General features: G+C 42.5%; 1 long non-coding RNA gene across 1 annotated transcript; it reads left to right on the top strand.

Moving 5' to 3' along the window:
• Window positions 1-250: 250 nt before the first annotated feature.
• LOC311118901 lies at window positions 251-12,427 on the top strand. The gene is made up of 3 exons (XR_014611878.1): window positions 251-472; window positions 9,720-9,953; window positions 12,383-12,427. It is a non-coding gene; the product is annotated as an uncharacterized lncRNA (long non-coding RNA).
• Window positions 12,428-18,503: the final 6,076 nt, after the last annotated feature.

The following is an 18,503-nucleotide window of genomic DNA, read 5'->3' as shown; positions in this document are numbered from 1 at the left end:
TAACCTTGTCCTAAATAGTTTTTGAGTCATTTATTCATTTCTGCAGTTGCTTTGTGTAATTTTTGTGCACCTGTCTAATGTGAATGAATGTTGTTTTGTCATTGTTTAGCTCCCTGATCTGTTGAAATTAGGGAATTGAACAAGAAGAAATATAATATCTTTTTTGAGGATAAAGAAAGTTCCAGAACTGTCAAGACTGTTGTCTGTTTCTCTTTATTACTACAGGCCGACTAGGATTAAGTCTGAGGCCTGTAACATCAACAGTGAGGACAAACCCAGCCTGCCTCTCTCCTTCCACACTGAGTCCAAACCTACAGTCACTGGGTCCTGATTGACAGTCGAGTCCAGTTTGCACCGCAGGTACCAGAGATGGCATCAGTGAAACTGGAAGACTGCAGTCAAACACTGGAGCTGAATGTCAACATTAAAAATGAAGAAGAGGAGGAGAAGATTGGGAAATCTGTTTCTCAGGGTAAGAGCAGGTTCGATCCAACTTCCCACTGTGCATGAAAAGTTGCAGTAGAACTGTTTCATGATGAACTGTTTCAATGAGAAGGTAGGTGTTATTTCGTGCTACTGAGACTTGCATGGATGAAACCAGTATAGTCTGTTTTGGAATGGGTGGCCAGTAATAAACTGGCCCTGAACATCTAAAACTAAGAGCACTGTATTTGGTACAAATAATTTCCTAAATTCTAGACCTCAGCTGAATCTGGTATTGAATGATGTGGCTGTTGAACAAGTTGAGGAGACTAAATTACTTGGCATTACCTTAGATTGTAAACTGTCATGGTCAAAACGTATAGATTCAATGGTTGTAAAGATGGGGAGAGGTCTGTCCGTAATAGATGCTCTGCTTTTTTGACACCACACTCCAAAAATCAAGTTCTGCAGGCTCTAGATTTGTCTTATCTTGATTATTGTCCAGTCGTGTGGTCGAGTGCTATAAGGAAAGACCTAGTTAAGTTAATGAGTATGTAGGTTAAGAACTTTTGTGAAAGAGCACAGTTTGAAAGATATGGCATACAGAAGCAAACCGGATGGACATCATTAAAATGATCAGAGAGGTTGAGGAGTAAAAACAAACAAAATAGAACTATTGTTAAATTGACATGTCCATAAAATGTATATAGAATGTATAAGCTGGAAGTAGAGGCCTAAGCTTTGTTGTTCAGTAGTTTACTCCAATTAGGGGAGGGGTGGTGGGGTTGGAAAGTAATAAAGGACATTACATTTTTTTAAAGGATATGTGTATATATATATATATATACAGTGGGGAGAACAAGTATTTGATACACTGGCGATTTTGCAGGTTTTCCTACTTACAAAGCATGTAGAGGTCTGTAATTTTTATCATAGGTACACTTCAACGGTGCGAGACGGAATCTAAAACAAAAATCCAGAAAATCAGATTGTATGATTTTTAAGTAATGAATTTGCATTTTATTGCATGACATGAGTATTTGATCACCTACCAACCAGTAAGAATTCTGGCTCTCACAGACCTGTTAGTTTTTCTTTAAGAAGCCCTCCTGTTCTCCACTCATTACCTGTATTAACTTAACCTGTTTGAACTCGTTACTGTATAAAATACACCTGTCCACACACTCAATCAAACAGACTCCAACCTCTCCACAATGGCCAAGACCAGAGAGCTGTGTAAGGACATCAGGGATAAAATTGTAGACCTGCACAAGACTGGGATGGGCTACAGGACAATAGGCAAGCAGCTTGGTAAGAAGGCAACAACTGTTGGCGCAATTATTAGAAAATGGAAGAAGTTCAAGATGACGGTCAATCACCCTCGGTCTGGGGCTCCATGCAAGATCTCACCTCGTGGGGCATCAATGATCATGAGGAAGGTGAGGGATCAGCCCAGAACTACACGGCAGGACCTGGTCAATGACCTGAAGAGAGCTGGGACCACAGTCTCAAAGAAAACCATTAGTAACACACTACGCCGTCATGGATTAAAATCCTGCAAGGCACGCAAGGTCCCCCTGCTCAAGCCAGCGTATGTCCAGTCCCATCTGAAGTTTGCCAATGACCATCTGGATGATCCAGAGGATGAATGGGAGAAGGTCATGTGGTCTGATGAGACAAAAATAGAGCTTTTTGGTCTAAACTCCACTCGCCGTGTTTGGAGGAAGAAGAAGGATGAGTACAACCCCAAGAACACTATCCCAACCGTGAAGCATGGAGGTGGAAACATCATACTTTGGGGATGCTTTTCTGCAAAGGGGACAGGACGACTGCACCGTATTGAGGGGAGGATGGATGGGGCCATGTATCGCGAGATCTTGGCCAACAACCTCCTTCCCTCAGTAAGACCATTGAAGATGGGTCGTGGCTGGGTCTTCCAGCATGACAACGACCCGAAACACACAGCCAGGGCAACTAAGGAGTGGCTCCGTAAGAAGCATCTCAAGGTCCTGGAGTGGCCTAGCCAGTCTCCAGACCTGAACCCAATAGAAAATCTTTGGAGGGAGCTGAAAGTCCGTATTGCCCAGCGACAGCCCCGAAACCTGAAGGTTCTGGAGAGGGTCTGTATGGAGGAGTGCGCCAAAATCCCTGCTGCAGTGTGTGCAAACCTGGTCAAGACCTACAGGAAACGTGTGATCTCTGTAATTGCAAACAAAGGTTTCTGTACCAAATATTAAGTTCTGCTTTTCTGATTTATCAAATACTTATGTCATGCAATAAAATGCAAATTAATTACTTAAAAATCATACAATGTGGCAGTGTATCAAATACTTGTTCTCCCCATTGTATATACAGTTCATTGGGAAATTATTCAGACCCCTTGACTTTTTCCACATTTAGGTATGTTACAGCCTTATTCTAAAATAGATTAAGTTGTTTGTTTCCCTCATTAATCTACACACAATACCCCATAATGATAAAGCAAAAACGTGTTTTTATCAATTGTTGCTAAAAAAATTTAACCAAATATAATAAAAAATACGGAAATATCACATTTACATAAGTATTCAGACCCTTTACTCAGTACTTTGTTTAAGCACCTTTGGCAGCGATTACAGCCAAGAGTCTTCTTTGGTATGACGCTACAAGCTTGGCACACCTGTATTTGGAGTGTTTCTCCCATTCTTCTCTGCAGATCCTCTCAAGCTCTGTCAGATTGGATGGAGAGCGTCGCTGCACAGCTATTTTCTGGTCTCTCCGGAGATGTTAGATCGGGTTGAAGTCCGGGCTCTGGCTGGGTCACTCAAGGACGTTCAGAGACTTGTCCCAAAGCCACTCCTGCGTTGTCTTGGCTGTGTGCTTAGGGTAGTTGTCCTGTTGAAAGGTGAACCTTCGCCCCAGTCTGAGGTCCTGAACATTCTGGAGCAGGTCAAGGATCTCTCTGTACTTTGCTCCGTTCATCTTTCCCTCGATCTTGACTAGTGTCCTAGTCCCTGCCGCTGAAAAACATCCCCACAGCATGATGCTGACACCACCACGCTTCACCGTAGGGATGGTGCCAGGTTTTCTCCAGATGTGATGCTTGGGATTCAGGCCAAAGAGTTCAATATTGGTTTCATCAGACCAGAGAATCTTCCTTCTCATGGTCTGAGAGTCTTGAGGTGTCTTTTGGCAAACTCCAAGTGGTCTGTCATGTGCCCTTTACTATTCCAAGATGGCGTAGCAGTGCGGTCGCATTCTTTGTTGTGTGTCTGTGTAAATAGCCTGTTTTTTGTATTTTTTTGTATTTTTCGTACATATTTTCCTATCATACTTTTCATCCTTCTACAACATATACTTTCCTGCAACCCGCCTCACTCAATGTGGAACGGATTCTATTATTGACTTACCTTTATCTGGAATCTCCAGTTGAAACTAGCTAGCCAGCTAACTAGCTACTTGCTATTAGCCATTGTTAGCGGTTTTCACCCAGAACATCGGATTCTACTTCCAGAATAACTGATTCACTGGACATTAACACCGGATCGCAACTAGCTAGCCGCAACCGATTGGATGTTGCTGTTTGGCTGTTCACCACTGCCCCAGAAGCAAGCACCAGTTAGCCGTGAGATAGCCTCGAGCCAGGCCCATTTCCAGGCTATCTACCTCTGTCTACCGGACGGGAGTAGCCAGCTAACTAGCTACTTTCTATTAGCCACCATCAGCCAGCTCTAGCCTGGACTATTATCGGCCAGTCTGCACTGTCTGCACAGCGTGTTATCGACCCAGAACATCGGTTTTTCAGCCGGAATCACTGAATCACTGGACTTTTAACAGATCATCACAGCTAGCTGCAACCAAATGGACGTTGTTGTGGGTAATCAGCCTTGAGCTATCCTAAAGCCCATCGCCCGGCTATCTACCTCTCTGTCAACCGGACGGGACCTCCTAGTGTTGACACGGAGCCCCGCCGATCCAACACGACTGGTCTGCCGACGAAATCGTCTGATGTGGTTACAGCAGGCTTCCCGTTACGACGTCGACCACGAAGACCCATCTGCTAGCCCTGGCCCGCTAGCACACGCTAGCCATGGCCTCTTGCTCGCCAGTGCTATAGCAGCCTCCGAACTACCTCCGAACTCTCCTATTGCTGTTCACCGGACCTTATGATAACTCAGCTATACAGCTGATGCCTGCTGGACTGTTTCTTTATACGGTACCGCATCCTGTTTGTTTAGCCTCAGCCCAAACCTTGTTGCCATTACCAGCTGTTGCCTTAGCTCTCTCGAATAACACCTGTGATTGCTTTATGCCTCTCTCCCATGTCAATATGCTTTGCTTATTGCTGTTTCGGTTATTTCTTATTGTACTATTTCACTGTAGATCCCCCAGCCCAGCCCAGCTCAACCTACCTTTTTAGATAGCTCCTTTGTCCCACCCCCATACACGCGGAGACCGACTCAATCGGTGCCTCCAGTGATGCTATCTCTTTCATCGTTACCCAACGTTTAGATTTACCTCCACTGTACTCATATCCTTCCATATCCTTGTCTGTACATAATGCCCTGAATCTATTCTACAACGCATGGAAATCTGCCCCTTTTTTTCCTCTGTACTCAACGCACTAGAAGACCAGTACTTAAAGCCTTTAGCCGTATTCTTATTCTACTCCTCCTCTGTTCCTCTGGTGATGTAGAGGTTAACCCAGGCCCTGTAGCCCCCAGTATCACTCCTACTCCCCAGGCGTTATCATTTGTTGACTTATGTAACCGTAAAAGCCTTGGCTTCTTGCACGTTAACATCCAAAGCCTCCTCCCTAAGTTTGAGTTATTCACTGCGTTAGCACACTCCGCCAACCCTGATGTTCTAGCAGTGTCTGAATCCTGGCTTAGGAAGGCCACCAGAAATGTCCATCTCCAACTACAACATTTTCCGTCTCGATAGAACTGCCAAAGGGGGTGGGGTTGCAATCTACTGTAGAGAGAGCCTGCAGAGCTCTATTGTACTATCCAGGTCTGTGCCCAAACAGTTTGAGCTTCTACTTCTAAAAATCAACCTTTCCAGAAATAAGTCTCCCACTGTTGCCGCTTGCTACAGACCCCCCTCAGCCCAGAGCTGTGCCCTGGACACCATATGTAAACTGATCGCCCCCCATCTATCCTCAGAGTTCGTACTGCTTGGTGAACTAACTGGGATATGCTTAACACCCCGGCCAACCTACAATCTAAACTAGATGCCCTTAATCTCACACAAATTATCAACGAACCTACCAGGTACAACCCCAAATCTGTAAACATGGGCACCCTCATAGATATCATCCTGACAAATATACCCTCTAAATAGACCTCCGCTGTCTTCAACCAGAATCTCAGCGATTATTGCCTGCGTCCGTAATGGGTCCGCGGTCAAACGACCACTCCTCATCACTGTCAAACGCTCCCTAAAACACTTCAGCGAGAAGGCCTTTCTAATTGACCTGGCCCGGGTATCCTGGATGGATATTGACCTCATTCCGTCAGTAGAGGATGCCTGGTTGTTCTTTAAAAGTGCTTTCCTCTCAATATTAATTTTTTGAATGGGGCATGCTTATTTATCCTCAGACTTGACTGCCCTTGACTAGCACAAAACATCCTGTGGCGTACTGCATTAGCATCGAACAGCCCCCGCGATATGCAACTTTTTAGGGGAGTCAAGAACCAATATACACAATCAGTTAGGAAAGCAAAGGCTAGCTTTTTCAAACAGAAATGTGCATCCTGTAGCACTAACTCCAAAAAGTTTTGGGACACTGTAAAGTCCATGGAAAATAAGAGCATCTCCTCCCAACTGCCCACTGCACTGAGACTAGGAAACACTGTCACCACAGATAAATCTACAATAATCGAGAATTTCAACAAGCATTTTGCCACGGCTGGCCATGCTTTCCACCTGGCTACCACTACCCCGGACACCAGCTCTGCACCCTCCGCTGCAACGTGCCCATATCTAGGTGTCTGGTTAGACAGTAAACTCAACTTCCAGACTCACATAAAGAATCTCCAATCCAAAGTCAAATCTAGAATCGGCTTCCTATTTCGCAACAAAGCCTCCTTCACTCATGCTGCCAAACATGCCCTCGTAAAACTGACTATCCTACCGATCCTTGACTTCGGCGATGTCATTTACAAAATAGCCTCCAACACTCTACTCAGCAAATTGGATGTAGTCTATCACAGTGCCATCCGTTTTGTCTCCAAAGCCCCATACACTACCCACCACTGTGACCTGTACGGTCTTGTTGGCTGGTCCTCACTACATGTTCGTCGTCAAACCCACTGGCTCCAGGCCATCTATAAATCACTGCTAGGCAAATCCCCGCCTTATCTTAGCTCATTGGTCACCATAGCAGCACCCACCCGTAGTCTGCGCTCCAGCAGGTATATCTCACTGGTCATTCCCAAAGCCAACACCTCCTTTGGCCGCCATTCCTTCCAGTTCTCTGCTGCCAATGACTGGAACGAATTGCAAAAATCTCTGAAGCTGGAGACTCTTATCTCCCTCAATAACTTTAAGCATCAGTTGTCAGAGCACCTTACCGATCACTGCACCTGTACACAGCCCATCTGAAATTAGCCCACCCAACTACCTCATCCCTATATTGTTATTTATTTTGCTCTTTTGCACCCCAGTATCTCTATTTGCACATCATCTCTTGCACATCTAGCATTCCAGTGTTAATACTATTGTAATTATTCTGCACTATAGCCTATTTATTGCCTTACCTCCATAACTTGCTACATTTGCACACACTGTATATATATTTTCTGTTGTATTTCTGACTCTATGTTTTTTTTTTTACCCATATGTAACTCTGTGTTGTTTTTATTGCACTACTTGCTTTATCTTGGCCAGGTCGCAGTTGTAAATGAGAACCTGTTCTCAACTGGCTTACCTGGTTAAATAAAGGTGAAATAAAAAAAATAAAAAATTCATTGGACACTGTGTTAACAAACCTCCAAACGAGCTTCAACGCCATACAACACTCCTTCAGTAGCCTCCAACTGCTCTTAAACACTAGTAATACTAAATGCATGCTCTTCAACCGAACGCTGCTTGCACCCGACTAGAATCACTACTCTCGGCGGGTCTGACCTAGAGTATGTGGACAACTACAAATACCTAGGTGTCTGGTTAGACTGTAAACTATCCTTCCAGACTCACATTAAGCATCTCCATTCAAAAGTTAGATCTAGAATCGGCTTCCTATTTCGCAACAAAGCCTCCTTCACTCATGCTGCCAAACATGCCCTCATAAAACTGACTATCCTACCGATCCTTGACTTCGGCGATGTCATTTACAAATTAGCCTCCAACACTCTACTCAGCAAATTGGATGTAGTCTATCACAGTGTCATCCGTTTTGTCACCAAAGCCCCATATACTACCCAACATTGTGACCTGTACGCTCTTGTTGGCTTGCCCTCACTACATATTCGTCACCAAACCCACTGGCTCCAGGTCATCTATAAATCACTGCTAGGCAAATCCCCATCTTATCTTAGCTCACTGGTCACCATAGCAACACCCACCCGTAGTCTGCGCTCCAGCAGGTATATCTCACTGGTCATCCCCAAAGCCAACACCTCCTTTGGCCGCCATTCCTTCCAGTTCTCTGCTGCCAATGACTGGAACGACCTGCAAAAATCTCTGAAGCTGGAGACTCTTATCTCCCTCACTAACTTTAAGCGTCAGTTGTCAGAGCAGCTTACCGATCACTGCACCTGTACACAGCCATTCTGAAATTAGCCCACCCAACTACCTCATCCCCATATTGTTATTTATTTTGCTAATTTGCACCCCAGTATCTCAAATTGCACATAATCTTTTGCACATCTATCATTCCAGTGTTAATACAAAATTGTAACTGTTTTGCACTATGGCCTGTTTATTGCCTATCTCCATAACTTACTACATTTGCACACACTGTATATATATTTTCTGTTGTATTTTTGACTTTATGTTTTGTTTACCCCATATGTAACTCTGTGTTGTTGTTTTTAATCGCACTGCTTTGCTTTATCTTGGCCAGGTCGCAGTTGTAAATGAGAACTTGTTCTCAACTGGCTTACCTGGTTAAATAAAATTACTGAGGAGTGGCTTCCGTCTGGCCACTCTACCATAATGGCCTGATTGGTGGAGTGCTGCAGAGATGGTTGTCCTTTTGGAAGTTTCTCCTATCTCTACCAAGGAACTCTGGAGCTCTGTCAGAGTGACCATCGGCTTCTTGGTCACCTTCTTGACTATCGTCTTTCACCCCCGATTGCTCACTTTGGCCAGGCGGGCAGCTCTAGGAAGAGATGGCATCATGAGGAAGGAAGATTATGTGGATATATTGAAGCGACATCTCAAGACATCAGTCAGGAAGTTAAAGCTTGGTCGCAAATAGGTCTTCCAAATGGACAATTACCACAAGCATACATCCAAAGTTGTGGCAAAATGGCTTAAGGACAACATGTCAAGGTATTGGAGTGGCCATCACAAAGCCCTGACCTCAATCCTATAGAAAATGTGTGGGCAGAACTGAAAAAGCGTGTGCGAGCAAGGAGGCCTACAAACCTGACTCAGTTACACCAGCTCTGTCAGGAGGAATGGGCCAAAATTCACCCAACTTATTGTGGGAAGCTTGTGGAAGGCTACCCGACACGTTTGACCCAAGTTAAACAATTTAAAGGCAATGCTACCAAATACTAATTGAGTGTATGTAAACATCTGACCCACTGGGAATCTGATGAAGGAAATAAAAGCTGAAATAAATCATTCTCTCTACTATTATTCTGACATTTTCACTTAAAATATAGTGGTGATCCTAACTGACGCAAGACTGGGAATTTTTACTAAGATTAAATATCAGGAATTGTGTAATACTGAGTTTAAATGTATTTGGCTAAGGTGTATGTACACTTCCGTCTTCAACTGTACATTGTGTAGTGTGTACTTTGTAATGTTAATTATTTGTTGTCAATTCTTAGCTACCTGATCTATAAAAATGAGATCAGTGTTTGACTTGGACAGAAGCTCACCAGAGCTGAATATCAGCACCTGAAATGTCTACTGCTTGAGCTCATGTTCCTCTTATAGAATATTAGCTCAAAGGTATTGTGGGGCCCCTGCACCGAAATATATACCGTACCGGCACCCAAAATTTGTACTTTTTCAGTCAAACACTGAATTAGATGATTGAAAAATACAAAATATTTTTAGAGAATAAAGAATGTGCCTGAATTGTCAAGACAATAACGTTTGTTTCCGTTTCTCTTTATTACTACTTGCCAACTCAGGTATAAGTCCGGTAACATCAATAGTGAGGACAAACCCAGCCTGCCGCTCTCCTTCCACACTAAGTCCAAACCTACAGTCAGTGGGTCCTGATTGTGACAGTGGAGCCCAGTTTGCACTGCAGGATCCAGAGATGGCATCAGTGAAGCTGGAAGACTGCAGTCAAACACTGGAGCTGAATGTCAACATTAAAGATGAAGAAGAGGAGGAGAAGATTGGGAAATCTGTTTCTCATGGTAAGAGCAGGTTCTATCTAATTAAGTTTGTTTTGTTCCAACTTCTCACTGTGCATGAAAAGTTGCAGTTGAACTGTTTCATGATGATCTGTTTGTATGAAAATGTAGATGTTATTTTGTGCTACTGAGACTAGCACGGTTTGACACCAGTATTGCCAGCATGTGTTTTATTCACTATCTGGAGTGATCAGAGAGTAGACAAACTGCCATTGTTTTAAGTTCTATGAAATTAGTCTGTGTAGTTACTAACCATTGTGATAGTGAGTGGAGGATGATATGGCTCATGAATTTCACAACTTTTGCCCCCCGATGCTGGGCCAATTGTGTGCCGCCCTATGGGACTCCCAATCATGGCCGGTTGTGATACAGCCTGGAATCGAACCAGGGGGTCTGTAGTGACGCCTCAAGCACTGAGATGCAGTGCCTTAGAACGCTGCGCCACCCGGTACAGCCAGACGAGGACTGGTTCCTCTCCATGTTTCTCCCTAGGTTCCTGCTTTATAGGGAGTTTTTAGTAGCCACTGTGCTTCTACATCTGCATTGCTTGATCTTTCATGATTTTAGGAAGTGTTTCTGTAAAGCACTTTGTGACTTTGCGGATGTAAAAAGGGCTTCAAAAAATAAATGTGATTGACATGTACATTACCAGTCAAAGGTTTGGACACACCTACTCATTCAAGGGTTTATCTTTATTTTTACTATTTCCTACATCCTACATTGTGTAATAGTAGTGAAGACATCAAAGCTATTCAACAACACATATGGAATCGTTTAGTAACCAAAAAAGTGTTAAACATATCAAAATATATTTTATACTTTAAGTTCTTCTAAGTAGCCACCCTTTGCCTTGATTACATCTTTGCACACTCTTGGTATTCTCTCAACCATCTTCATGAGGTAGTCACCTGGAATGCCTTATCAAAAGTTCATTTGTGCAATTTCTTTCATTATTAATGCATGGGCGGCAGGTAGCTTAGTGGGTAAGAGCGTTGTGCCAGTAACTGAAAGGTCGCTGGTTCTAATCCCCGAGCCGACTAGGTGAAAAATCTGTCGATGTGCCCTTAAGCAAGGCACTTAACCCTAATTGCTCCTGTAAGTCGCTCTGGATAAGAGCGTCTGCTAAATGACAAAAATGTAAATGTAAATGTAAATTTGAGCCAATTAGGTGTGTTGTGACAAGGTAGGGGTGGTATACAGAAGATAGCCCTATTTGGTAAAATACCAAGTCCATATTATGGCAAGAACAGCTCAAATAATCAAAGAGAAACGACAGTCCATTATTACTTTAAGACATGAAGGTCAGTCAATCCGTAAAATTTCAAGAACTTTTCAAGTTTATTCAAGGGCTGTCGCAAAAACCATCAAGCGCTATAATGAAACAGCCTCTCACGAGGACCGCCACAGGAAAGGAAGACCAAGTTACCTCTGCTGCAGGGGATAAGTTCATTAGAGTTACCAGCCTCAAAAATTGCAGCCCAAATAAATTATTCAGAGTTCAAGGAACAGACACATCTCAACATCAACTGTTCAGAGGAGACCGTGTGAATCAGGCCTTCAAGGTTGAATTGCTGAAAAGAAACCACTACTGAAGGACACCAATAATAAGAAGAGACTTACTTGGACAAAGAAACATGAGCAATGGACATTAGATTGGTCTGATGAGTCCAAATGTCCGATTTTTGGTTCCAACTGCCGTGTCTTTGTGAGACACAGAGTTGGTGAACGGATGAACTCTGCATGTGTAGTTCCCACAGTGAAGCATGGAGGAGGATGTGTGATGGTGTGGGGGTGCTTTGCTGGTGACACTGTCTGTGATATTTTTAGAATTCAAGGCACACTTAACCAGTATGGCTACCACATCATTCTGCAGTGATACGCCATCCCATCTGGTTTGCGCTTAGTGGGACAATGACCCAACACACCTACAGGCTATGTAATGGCTATTTGACCAAGAAGGAGAGTGATGGAGTGCTGCATCAGATGACCTGGCCTCCACAATCATCTGACCTCAACCCAATTCAGATGATTTGGGATGAGTTGGACCACAGAGTGAAGGAAAAGCAGCCAGCAAGTGCTCAGCATATGTGGGAACTCCTTCAAGACTGTAGGAAAAGCATTCCAGGTGAAGTTGATTGAGAGAATACCAAGAGTGTGGAAAGCTGTCAAGGCAAAGGGTGGCTACTTTGAAGAATCTAAAATATAACATTTTGATTTGGTTAACACTTTTTTTGGTTACTACATGATTCCATATGTGGAATGATTCCATCCATTCCAATGTGTTATTTTATAGTTTAGATGTCTTCACTATTATTCTACAAGGTAGAAAATAGTAAAAAATTAAGAAAAACCCTTGAATTAGTAGGTGTCAACTTATGACTGGTACTGTATATTACACCAACTGACTGGATCTTCTGATGTTGTTCACACAGGAGACCATGTTGAGACATTCTCTACATCCAGAGAGCAACAGCAGGAAGATCACAGAGCTAAGAGGTCTCACCACTGCCCACATTGTGAGGAGATTTTCCCAATTCTATCAAAGCTAAAAATACACCTAAAAATACACACAGGAGAGAATCTGTATTCCTGTACTGACTGTGGGAAGAATTTCACAACATCAACTAAGCTAAAACGTCATCAGAGAACACACACAGGAGAGAAGCCTTACTTCTGCTCTGACTGTGGGGTGAGTTTCTCTCGACTGGGCCACTTAAAACAACATGAACTTATACACACAGGAGAGAAGCCTTACTCCTGCTCTGACTGTGGAAAATGTTTCTCTCGACTGGAGGTCTTAAAACTACATGAACTTATACATACAGGAGAGAAGCCTTACTCCTGCTCTGACTGTGTAAAATGCTTTACAACATCAACTAAGCTAAAATGTCATCAGAGAACACACACAGGAGAGAAGCCTTACTTCTGCGCTGACTGTGGGGTGAGTTTCTCTCAACTGGGCCACTTAAAACGACATGAACGTATACACACAGGAGAGAAGCCTTACGCCTGCTTTGACTGTGGAAAGAGTTTCTCTCAACTGGCGGATTTAAAAATACATGAACTTATACACACAGGAGAGAAGCCTTACGCCTGCTCTGACTGTGGAAAGAGTTTCTCTCGACTGGCGGATTTAAAAATACATGAACGTATACACACAGGAGAGAAGCCTTACGCCTGCTCTGACTGTGTAAAATGCTTTACAACATCAACTAAGCTAAAATGTCATCAGAGAACACACACAGGAGAGAAGCCTTACTTCTGCTCTGACTGTGGGGTGAGTTTCTCTCAACTGGGCCACTTAAAACGACATGAACGTATACACACAGGAGAGAAGCCTTACACCTGCTCTGACTGTGGAAAGAGTTTCTCTCAACTGGCGGATTTAAAAATACATGAACTTATACACACAGGAGAGAAGCCTTACGTCTGCTCTGACTGTGGAAAGAGTTTCTCTCGACTGGCGGATTTAAAAATACATAAACGTATACACACAGGAGAGAAGCCTTACGCCTGCTCTGACTGTGGAAAGTGTTTCTCTCGACTGGGGGATTTAAAAATACATGAACGTATACACACAGGAGAGAAGCCTTACTTCTGCTCTGACTGTGGGGTGAGTTTCTCTCTACAGGGCAACTTAAAACGACATGAACGTATACACACAGGAGAGAAGCCTTACTCCTGCTCTGACTGTGTCAAATGCTTTACTACATCAACTGAGCTAAAAGTTCATCAGGAAACACACACAGGAGAGAAGCCTTATTTATGCTCTGACTGTGGAAAATGTTTTAAATCATCAGCTGAGCTAAAAGTTCATCAGAGAAGACACACAGGAGAGAAGCCTTACTCCTGCTCGGACTGTGGGGCGAGTTTCTCTCGACTGGGCAACTTAAAACAACACAAACATATACCCACAGGAGAGAAGCCTTAATACTGCTCTGACTGTGGAAAATGTTATAAAACATCAGTTGAGCTAAAAGGTCATCAGAGAACACACACAGGAGAAAAGCCTCATCAGTTGTCTCAGACCAGTTAAGATTAAAGTCACTTCATTCTCACCTCAGAAAGGAAGTGGTAACAGTGAATTTGATAACATTAAGAAAGAGTAACACTCTATTGTAATCCTATTGTTTCTCACTGTGAGAGAACTGTTCAGAGGAAAGGGAACGTTATAGAATGTTAGCCTGTCTTGACTTTACTGATCAGTGTTCACCTTGTCAGTTTTGGTGTGTTTTGTTATCTTCTACTGTAAAGATATTGAGATGACCTTGGATTTGCCCTTAGGGTTGAATACACTCAGTGAGGTCTGATAGATGACTGGGTGGTACTGCTTTCCTCTGCAGTTTTCTGTGGGAATGAGCTAGTTCGGACACTCATCGGTACAACACAAGACATGCAGCAAGAGGTTTCTTCACAGTCCCCAGTTCCAGAACAGAGGCTGGGAAACACACAGTATTAAATAGAGCCATGACTACATGGAACTCTCTTGCAGGTAACTCAAACTAGCAATAAGACAAGATTCAAAAAAACATTAAAATAAACCTTATGGCACATTACAAAAATAACAACAGGAACTTTTAGCTCAGCTGATGTTGTGAAGCATTTTACACATCTCATATGTATATACTGTATTCTATAATATTCTACTGTATCTTAGTCCATGTCGCTCTGTCATTGGTTGTCTATATATGTATATACTGTATTCTATAATATTCTACTGTATTTTAGTCCATGCCGCTCTGTCATTGGTTGTCCATATATGTATATACTGTATTCTATAATATTCTACTGTATCTTAGTCCATGTCGATCTGTCATTGGTTGTCCATATATGTATATACTGTATTCTATAATATTCTACTGTATCTTAGTCCATGTCGCTCTGTCATTGCTTGTCCATATTCAGTTGAAGTCGGAAGTTTACATACAGTTAGGTTGGAGTCATTAAAACTCGTTTTTCAACCACTCCACAAATTTCTTTTTAACAAACTATAGTTTTGGCAAGTCGGCTAGGACATCTACTTTGTGCATGACACAAGTCATTTTTCCAACAATTATTTACAGATAGATTATTTCACTTATAATTCACTGTATCACAATTCCAGTGGGTCAAAAGTTTACATACACTAAGTTGACTGTGCCTTTAAACAGCTTGGAAAATTCCAGAAAATGATGTCATGGCTTTAGAAGCTTCTGATAGGCTAATTGACATAATTTGAGTCAATAGGAGGTGTACCTGTGGATGTATTTAAAGGTCTACCTTCAAACTCAATGCCTTTTTGCTTGACATCATGGGAAAATGAAAAGAAATCAGCCAAGACCTCAGAAGAAAATGTGTAGACCTCTACAAGTCTGGTTCATCCTTGGGAGCAATTTCCAAACGCCTGAAGGTACCACGTTCATCTGTACAAACAATAGTACTAAAGTATAAACACCATGGGACCACGCAGACGTCATACCGCTCAGGAAGGAGATGCGTTCTGTCTCCTAGAGATGAATGTACTTTGGTGCAAATCAATCCCAGAACAACAGCAAAGGACCTTGTGAAGATGCTGGAGGAAACGGGTACAAAAGTGTCTATATCCACAGTAAAATGAGTCTTATATCGACATAACCTGAAAGGCCGCTCAGCAAGGAAGAAGCCACTGCTCCAAAACCGCCATAAAAAAGCCAGACTACGGTTTGCAATTGCACATGGGGACAAAGATCATACTTTTTTTGAGAAATGTCCTCTGGTCTGATGAAACAAAAATAGAACTGTTTGGCCATAATGACCATTGTTATGTTTGAAGGAAAATAATGTTATGTTTGCAAGCAGAAGAACACCATCCCAACCGTGAAGCACGGGGGTGGCAGCATCATGCTGTCGGGGTGCTTTGCTGCAGGAGGGATTGGTGCACTTCACAAAATAGATGGCATCATGAGGAAGGAACATTATGTGGATATATTGAAGCAACATCTCAAGACATCAGTCAGGAAGTTAAAGGTTGGTCGCAAATGGGTCTTCCAAATGGACAATGACCCCAAGTATACTTCCAAGTTGTGGCAAAATGGCTTAAGGACAACAAAGTCAAGGTATTGGAGTCGCCATCACAAAGCCCTGACCTCAATCCTATAGAACATTTGTGGGCAGAATTGAAAAGGTGTGTGCGAGCAAGGAGGCCTACAAACCTGAATCAGTTACACCAACCCTGTCAGGAGGAATGGGCCAAAATTCACCCAACTTTTTGTGGGAAGCTTGTGGAAGGGTACCCGACACGTTTGACCCAAGTTAAACAATTTAAAGGCAATGCTACCAAATACTAATTGAGAGTATGTAAACTTCTGACCCACTGCGAATGTGATTAAATAAATAAAAGCTGAAATAAATCATTGTCTCTACTATTATTCTGACATTTCACATTCTTAAAATAAAGTGGTGATCCTAACTGACCTAAGACAGGGAATTTTTACTAGGATTAAATGTCAGGAATTGTGAAAACTGAGTTTAAATGTATTTGGCTAAGGTGTATGTAAATAAGGTATTATTGTTTTTAATAAATGTGAAAACATTTCTAAGAACCTGTGTTTGCTGTTGAGGATGATATGGCTCATAATTTGCATGACTTTTGTCCCTTTTTAGCTTTCGACTCTTACCAACTTTTAGAATAGTTCCCCCCCCCCCCCCCCCCCCCCCCCTTTTGTATTGTACAGCCTACTGATATGAAAACATATGTCACCTGGTACAGCCAGAAGAGGACTGGCCACCCCTTTGAGCCTGGTTCCTCTCTATGTTTCTCCCTGGGTTCCTGCTTCATAAGGAGTTTTTAGTAGCCACTATGTTGTCTCTCCTGGCTATCATAAGATGAATGCACTAGCTGTGGGTCTCTCTGGATGGGAGCATCTGCAACATGACTAAATTGTAAATGTAGTGCTTGATGATGTATTTGATGTATTTTTTGTGTTTCCTGTTTGGACCCCAGGAAGAGTAGCCGCTGGGGATCCTAATAAAATACTACATTGTACTGAATGTATCAGATAGAGATTATGTGATGATCAGTTTTCACCATTAGTCTTTTTTTGGATCATTTATGAATGTGTTTCTATTGGATATAGTAGTAAAGGCCAAATTCATTTTTAAATATATATTTTTATAACTAAAGGGGTCCTAAAATTCAAAATCAAAGGGAGTGTTCTAGAATGTTAGCATCTCTTTACTTTACTGATCAGTGTTCACCTGGTCAGTTTTGGTGTGTTTTGTTTGCTTCTACTGTAATGATATTGAGATAACCTTGGATTTGCCTTTAAGGTTGAATATCCTATTTGAGGCGTCTCACAATGGAGTCTGATGGTTGACTGGGTGGTACTTTACATTTTAGTAATTTAGCAGACGCTCTTATCCAGAGTGACTTACATGAGCAATTAGGGTTAAGTGCCTTGCTCAAGGTCACATCTGCAGTTTTATGTGGGAATGAGCTAGTAGACACAACATACACTGAGTGTACAAAACATTAAGGACACCTGCTCTTTCCATGACATAGACTGACCAGGTGAACCCAGGTGAAAGCTATGATCCTTAATGATGTAGTTGTGGTGTATTTATAATGGATCCCCATTGGCTTTCAGCAGAAAACAAGAAACTGCAGTTGCAGTGGGCTAAGGAATGAAAACACTGGACACTGGAGAATTTGAAAAACATTGCCTGATCTGATGAATCCCGGTTCCTGCTGTTTCACACTGATGGGAGGACTAGGGTATGGAGAAAACCACGAGTACATGCATCCATGCCGTGTGTCAGCGTTGCAGGCTGGTGGTGGTGGTGTGGGGTGTGTTTTCATGGCACACATTGGGCCCTTGATAAAAGTAGAGCAACATTTGAATGCCACAGGATATCTAAACATCATTGCCAATCAGGTGTATCCCTTCATGGCAGCAGTGTATCCATCTGCAAAATATATTTTTTCAGCAGGATTATGCCCCATGCAACAAGCCTTGTCCAGGAATAGTTCCAAGAACATGACAGTGAATTCCGCTAACTGCAGTGGCCTGCCTAGTCACCAGATCTCAATCCAATTGTGCATCTGTGGGAGGAGATGGAACGAGCTATTCGGAATAGAGATCCACTCCCAGCCAACTTGACAGAACTGTGGGAAGCATTGCAGTCAACATGGACCAGCATCCCTGTGGAATGCTCTCAACACCTTGGACAGTCCATGCCCCGACGAATTGAGACTGTTCTGAGGACAATGGGGTGTGCAACTCAATATTAGGCAGGTGTTCCTAATGTTTTGTACACTCAGTGTACATCAGATAAAGATGGTGTGATGATCAGTTTTCAGCATTAGTTTGGATGGATTATTTTATATTACTAAACAACTTTTGTTTAATGATAAACAGGCTATGAATTGACTACTTGTGTTTTATAAATTGTCTTTTAAAACTAGATTCATTATTTTATTAATTGATTATGAATGTATTTTGATAACTGTATTGAAGTTAATTGATCTGGCGTGTTGGGCCAGTAACTGAAAGGTCGCTGGTTTGAATCCCGAGCCAACTAGGTGAAAATCTGTCG

This window comes from Coregonus lavaretus, assembly GCF_964263955.1.
Source record: "Coregonus lavaretus genome assembly, contig: HAP1_SCAFFOLD_63, whole genome shotgun sequence".
In the NCBI taxonomy this organism is placed as follows: Eukaryota; Metazoa; Chordata; class Actinopteri; order Salmoniformes; family Salmonidae; genus Coregonus; species Coregonus lavaretus.
Note: the sequence above shows the minus strand (reverse complement) of the source record. Positions and strands in the feature narration are given on the sequence as shown.